General features: G+C 52.0%; 1 pseudogene; it reads left to right on the top strand.

Moving 5' to 3' along the window:
* Window positions 1-298: 298 nt before the first annotated feature.
* Window positions 299-504, top strand: LOC142276284 (U2 spliceosomal RNA; annotated as a pseudogene).
* The last annotated feature ends 5,890 nt before the right edge of the window (window positions 505-6,394 follow it).

Below are 6,394 nucleotides of genomic sequence, written 5' to 3' on the forward strand. Positions count from 1 at the left end.
AAACAGCCTTTTCAAGGGTTGGCTTGGGTGACAAAATGTCTTCTGTAGGCGTGGGTTTGTCTCCCTCTCCCTAAGATGTGTCCGGTATAGGCCAGGGTGCCACTCAAGGCCGTAACCAATTCGGGTTATAGCTTCTCGGCCTTTTGGCTAAGATCAAGTGTAGTTTCGGAGGACGCTACCTTGGTCGGTACTGGAAGGTGCCTGGGATTGCACGTCTGCCGGCCTTGAGGAAGTGTGTGCGCCTTCTGGTGACACATAGCCCTCTTGTGCCTGGACGGTTCCCAGGCAACGGGAGGCGATCACCTTTGTTATTTTGAAGTCCTACTGATAAACAGAAAAAAAAAAAATTAAATCTGTTCTTATCAGTTTAATATCTGATACGTCCCCTCTCTGGGGACCATATATTAAATGGATTTTTAGAACAAGGAGATGGAAAAAATCTTGCTCTGTCCACTCCACGCATTGACCTGGTATTGCAGTACCTCCAGGACCGGTGCACCCCTTCTTAACCCAGTTTCCAAAAGCAGAACTCAATTCACCTGATTCAAATGAGCCCCATTAGTGAATTGAAAGAAAGCAAAAACTTTATATGCACCTCAATTTGGCCAATTCACTTTTCACACTTTCACCCTTTTTTTTATCTTTCACACCTTTTACTTGCTTTATTGATGCAAAAAGCTGTGCCAAATAGCAAACTCATCTCCACTCAACTTGACCAACTCTGCTATGTCCCGTGCAGTATCTTATTCTCAGTCTTATCTAGATCATTTGCAATTGAATAGAATAGATCCCTTTTGGCTGCTTATGACTGTGTAAAATATGTAGTTTTACTGGGCTGGGATGAGAGAATCCATTGAAGCATGGTGTAGGGATTGTGGTTCCTGTGTGCTAAGAAGAGAGGCTGGCACCAGCCAGAAAGCCCCATTGCAGCCAATAATCACTTAATAACTTTTTCAACTTGTCATCATATGGGAGGCCTTCCATTCCTTGTAGTAGTCTAGTTGCCCACCTTTGAACTGACTCTAACTTCTGAATGTCCTTTTTAAAATGTGGAGCCCAAAACTGGTTCCCATATTCCAGATGTAGCCTTACAAGTGATTTATAGAGGTGTAACAATACGTTGGGATCACGGGATCTAATCTCCCTTTTTATACACCCTAAAATCTTGTCCCAAGCAGCATTCCATCAGCCTCTGGAAGGTTCCTGGCGCATTGCACAGCTCGAAGGGCATGCTTTTGAACTCGCAGAGACCCATAGGGGTGGCGAAGGCGGTCTTCTCCCGGTCTGCCTCAGCAACGGACACTTGCCAATAGTGACTAGTGAGATCAAGGGTAGAAAAATAATTTGCAGTTCTCAATGCAGCTAGCGATTCCTCAATACGGGGAGTGGTGCCGTCCTTCTTTTTTAACAGGATCAACAGAGCTGCCCAAAGGCTACAACTGTCACGGATAACCCCAGCCGCCTTCATGTTGCTCAACATGTCCTTGGTACACTGGCAATGTGAAGGTGGTATTGGCTTATAGCTCTCTTTGATGGGTGGGTGTGCACCTGTGGGGATGTGGTGTTGGACCCCTTTTATTCCCCCAAAATCTAGCGGGCTTCCCACCGGTAACCCGCTCCCCAGCTTGGATGGATGCTGAGGGAGCCCCTTTTGCCCGCAGGCTCTGGCCCTGGGAACTGTAGCCTTGGCGGTGACTGTGCTTCCCTCTACGGTGTGAGCTGTTGCCTTCAATCGGGTCTTGACTGCTGGGAAACCCTGGAGGTTCCTGTCGCTAACGGATTTGACCGGTTTTACGGCGACTCCTAGCCTGGTCGGGGTCCGTAGGCCCTGCCGGATGGTGCTGGCTTCTCTTCACTCCCCGATCTGGTACCGGCGGGCCACCGCCCATCCCCGGTCCGTACGGTTCACTCCAATCAGCCTCTCCTGCAGAAGGTCACCACCGTCTGCCAACCTTGCTGAGTGCCCGGGCCACACACCCGGACACGGTCAGTCTCCTCTCCTCTTCACTTCTCTAACTCCAAAACTGATCTCTAATCTGACTCCTTTTCCCGCCTCCAGGACTGTGAACTCCTCGGTGGGTGGGATCAACCGCCTGGCCCACCCCCTGGTGTGGACATCAGCCCCTGGAGGAAGGCAACTAGGATTTGTGTTTAGCTTCGGTGTGCCTAGCCGGAGTGTAGAGTGTGTTGGTGTAGTACCTGTGACGACCTGGCTTGTCCAGGGCGCCACATTCCCCTATAGTAAAATGCAGACCGTCCGCGGGCTGCCCGTCCATCACCGGTTTTATTTTCACAACTGAAAAAGAATAAAACGGTAAAACATGTAAAAGCATCATAAACATTTTACAACGGTACAGCTTCCGCTCTTCTCCCACCCAAACAACCTGGCCCTGATGCTGCCCCTAAGAAGCGGGCAGCACCCCTTGACCCCAGTCCAGCACCAAGTTGCCCGAGCGGGTTCTGTCTCTTTCAGGGGGCCCACGTCCAAGGGGACCCCTGAACCCCCGGAGGATCGCCACCGGTTACGGTAGTGGCGGGCCTAGGCCATCCCTTTCCTCCAGGCCCATCCTCCCAAATCAGCCTCTCCGGAGGCGGTAACGGTGTCAAGCCAACAAACATTTTTATTTACATTGCACTAAGTTTGTGGTTGCCCTGCAAGTTCTCGGGCTTGTCCGTAAGCAGTTCCTTACGCAATGGTTGCACAGTCCCTACGGGGACAACAGTTGCCGGCAACGGCCGGTTTAATCACGGTTCAATCAGGTAAACTTCTTTGGTTGATCATCTTTACTTATCATTTAAAACTTTCAAACTGGTACACTCAACACATAAAGCCCCCCCCCTGTTAAAGAGTAGTTTCCCTGTACCTAAGTGGGGGTCTACCTAGGTTGGGGCGAGTGGACCTTCGGGGTCCGGTGTCAGTGGTGACAGGCAGTGGGGCAGAGGGAACAGTCAGTTCCTCCTCCCTGCTATCATGTGGGGCAGGCGGAGGCGTAGGGGAGCTGGGTACAGGTACATCCCTGGGCACTGGCTCGCGGTTAACCGTTTCCATCATTTCTTCATCCACGGGTTGTGGGAACAGTATCACTGGAAGGATCACCGCACCGTTCTGTGTAGGCCAGTCTGCTGGAAAATCACCCATCATGGTGTGGATTACCTCTTTTTCCTTCTCCACTGGACTGGGAACTGGAGCCTCATCCGCTACTCTCAATGCTGGTGGGCACTTCTTCAGGTGGTCTCGGGAAACCGTGGCCAAAGTCCCCCCCTGGTCACGGCTGATCTGGTAGGCCTTCTCATTCTCCCATCCTGTGGGCTGGACTACATACGGGGTTTTTTCCCATTGATCATCCAGCTTGTGGGCCCTTCTTTTCCGCTTCAGCACTACATCCCCAGGTTGGAAGGAACCGGCAGGCGCCTTCTTGTTGAAGCACTGCTCCTGTTGTCCCCGACTCCGGCACAAGTTCTTTTCAACATACTCCTGGACCTGTCGGTACTGTGTCCTCCGCCGAGTGTCCCATTCAGCTGTCGACAGGAGTGCTTCTGAAGCTTCCAAGCCCATTTCCAGATCCACTGGTAGCCGGCCGGGACGAGCTCTCATCAGGTATGCTGGAGTGCATTTCGTAGAGCTGGAAGGGATGTTGTTGTACATATCGACCAGGTCAGGTAGCTTCTCCAGCCACAGGTTCCGCTCTTCCAGTGGTAACGTCTTGAGGAGGCCCAGGACCAAGTGGTTCATCTTTTCACAAATGCCATTGGTTTGGGCGTGGTAAGGCGTGGTCCGGATTTTCTTGCAGCCGTACAACTGGCAGAATTCCTGGAATACCTCTGCTTCAAAGGCCGGACCCTGGTCGGTAAGCACCCTCTCCGGGTACCAATGCGGTCAACAGAAATAAGCCTGGAAAGCCTTAGCAGCGGTGCGGCCGGTTAAGTCCTTAACTGGGACAACCACCAGGAACCTCGAGTAGTGGTCTACGATGGTCAGAGCGTAGGTGTACCCACTTCGGCTGGGGGTGAGCTTTACATGGTCAAGGGCAACCAGCTCCAGCGGTTGGTGTGTAATGATCGGGTGTAGGGGTGCCTTCTGGCTGGCCTCGTCCTTCCTTCTCAATGCGCAAGGGCCACATTCTCGGCACCAGGCCTCCACAGATTCCCGCATTCCACTCCAATAGAACCGCTCTCTTAACAACATCTCTAGCTTCTTCCACCCGAAGTGCACTGCACCATCATGGTATGCTTGCAGGACGGTGGGCACGTTAGCCTGGGGAATCACCAGCTGGCGGATCTTCTCGTGAGTCTTTGGATTAATCAGCTCGCGATACAACTTCCCCTGGTGTAGGTATAGCCGGGTCCGTTCTTGCCACAGACGTTGGGCTTCGGCAGGGGCAGCAGGGTCTATCCCAGCAGAACCCTGTTCCACTAGAGTCTTGACCAGGCGGACAGCAGGTGCCTGGTCCTGAGCTTCCTGCCAGTCCTGTCGGGGCAGCGGATCCAGGTTCACCCGTTGTTGGTAGACGTGCACCTTCTCAGTGAATGGCCGGTGAAATGCAGGCAACTCGATCTCTTCGAGGTCATCATCCTCTGGCCCCTCTTCCGACAGGTGGGGCATCCGGGAGAGTGCATTGGCATTGACGTTGGTACGGCCGGCCCGGTACTTGATGGTGAAATCGTAGTTGGCTAACCTGGTCACCCACCGCTGCTCCAACGCGCCCAGCTTGGCCGTATCTAGATGGGTCAGCAGGTTATTGTCTGTGTACGCGGTGAACTTGGCTGCTGCCAGGTAATGGCGGAACCGCTCGGTGATAGCCCACACCAGTGCCAAGAGCTCAAGCTTGAAGGAGATGTAGTTCTCAGGGTTCCTCTCAGTCGGTCGGAGTTTTCGGCTAGCATAAGCTATTACCTTTTCCCTTCTGTCTTGGACCTGGGATAGAACAGCCCCCAAGCCCACATTGCTGGCGTCGGTGTAGAGGATGAATGGGCGGCTGTAGTCAGGGTACGCTAGGATTTCCTCTCCGGTCAGGGCTGTTCTCAGCTGGCGGAAGGATTCCTCATGCTTTTCTTCCCACACCAATGGGGCTACTAGGGATCTACCACCCTTGGTCTGTCCTATGAGGAGGTCTTGCATGGGGGCAGCCATCTTTGTGTACCCCTTAATGAAGCGACGGTAATATCCCACCAGGCCCAGAAACTGCCTCACTTCCCTCACTGTGGTCGGTCTCGGCCAGTCTTGGATGGCGGTGATCTTCTCGGGGTTGGGGGCGACACCTTCCGCACCAACCACATGTCCTAGGTACTGCACTCTGGGTTTCAGCAGATGACACTTTGAGGGCTTCAGCTTCATCCCATACTTGGCAAGGGACGCGAACACCTCGGCTAGGTGCTCCAGGTGGGCTTCATACGTCTGTGAGTACACAATCACATCATCCAAGTACAGCAAAACGGTCCCATAGGCAGTCTTCTCTCGGTCTTCCGGTGCCACGGCCACCTGCCAGTACCCGCTGGTGAGGTCAAGGGTGGAGAAGTAGTTAGCGGTTCTCAGCGAGGCCAGGGACTCTTTGATGCGGGGCAGAGGGTAAGCATCCTTATGCGTTATCTGGTTAATCTTCCGGTAATCCACACACATCCGCATGGTGCCATCCTTCTTCTTAACCAGCACCAACGGAGCGGCCCAGGGACTACAGCTGTCCCTAATAACCCCTGCCTCCTTCATGTTCCTCAACATGTCTTTGGCGCATTGGTAGTGCGCAGGGGGAATAGGCCTGTATCTCTCTTTAATAGGGGAGTGTGTACCGGTAGGGATGTGGTGTTGAACCCCTTTAATCTGCCCAAAATCTAGAGGGTGCTTGCTAAAAACCCGCTCATACTCCTGTACCACCTGGTATACCCCTTCCTTGTGGTGTATGGGGGTATCATCAGTGCCGACATGTAGCTCTCGATACCACTCGCCTAACTCCCCCAGGGATGAGTGGGAACCGGCAGCAGGCGGTGTGACCGGGGGAACGGCTTCATGGATCGTGTGGGGATCTAGAGTGAGCAATTTGGCAAGGGTAGCGTACCGGGTGGTGCATGAATGCACACATATTGGTTTTATAATCTTATTGTATTACTTTATATTCTTATTTCATTTGTGCATATCTCCACCATAATCCTGGCTACGAAATATAGCTTTTTTTGGGGTACACAGGTAGTAAGGTCTTCTTTCTATTTCTTTAGGGGTGATATAGCCTGGTGGAACTCTAGACCTCTAACATTATATATGCACCCTTTTTCTTTATGGTTCTTGGACACCTTATAACATTCTTCCATACATATATATCTTTCTCATAAATTATAAATAATTAGGCATTTTTATATATTTTATTTACATTTTCATAAATAACTTTTTACAAAGCATGGGGGA

This window comes from Anomaloglossus baeobatrachus, unplaced genomic scaffold (assembly GCF_048569485.1).
Source record: "Anomaloglossus baeobatrachus isolate aAnoBae1 unplaced genomic scaffold, aAnoBae1.hap1 Scaffold_396, whole genome shotgun sequence".
Classification (NCBI taxonomy): Eukaryota; Metazoa; Chordata; class Amphibia; order Anura; family Aromobatidae; genus Anomaloglossus; species Anomaloglossus baeobatrachus.